A 495-nucleotide genomic window follows, 5' to 3' on the forward strand; every position below is an offset into this window, starting at 1 on the left:
ATTTTACTATATTTGGCTTATGGTTTCGCGAATATATTTTGATTTTTGTGTGTGAAGTTTACTATCGCACGGTGTTATATGTATAACGAGCTTATAAATAAATTTTAGTTATTAAATAAAAAAAGAAATATCGCCAATACTGGTAAAGAAAATGAAGTTTCTATTATTGCAATAAGTGTAAATTACAAATCCCGAAAATTCCTGGATTATTTGCTTTGGGATTTTTGGGACCTAAAAAAGGCCAGGATCCCGGGATTAACATTCCTAGTTTGTACGTGTGTTAAGCTACAATGCCAAACGGCGACTAATCCATGAATACATGTCAAGACTACCCCTAAGGGTCAAGGAGTACTAAATTAACCAAAATGCATATGAAGAATATGGTCCAATTAACATTGCGATGTCCTAGAGCAGGACCATATACTCCAGCTCTGCATTACATCAGAGTAGCCCAATAAACATCGTGTAGGGATGACGATCGTTAAAACCCGAGCA

The sequence above is a fragment of the Rhagoletis pomonella genome, unplaced genomic scaffold (genome assembly GCF_013731165.1).
Source record: "Rhagoletis pomonella isolate Grant_MI unplaced genomic scaffold, Rhpom_1.0 Rhpom_scaffold_00009, whole genome shotgun sequence".
Lineage (NCBI taxonomy): Eukaryota > Metazoa > Arthropoda > Insecta > Diptera > Tephritidae > Rhagoletis > Rhagoletis pomonella.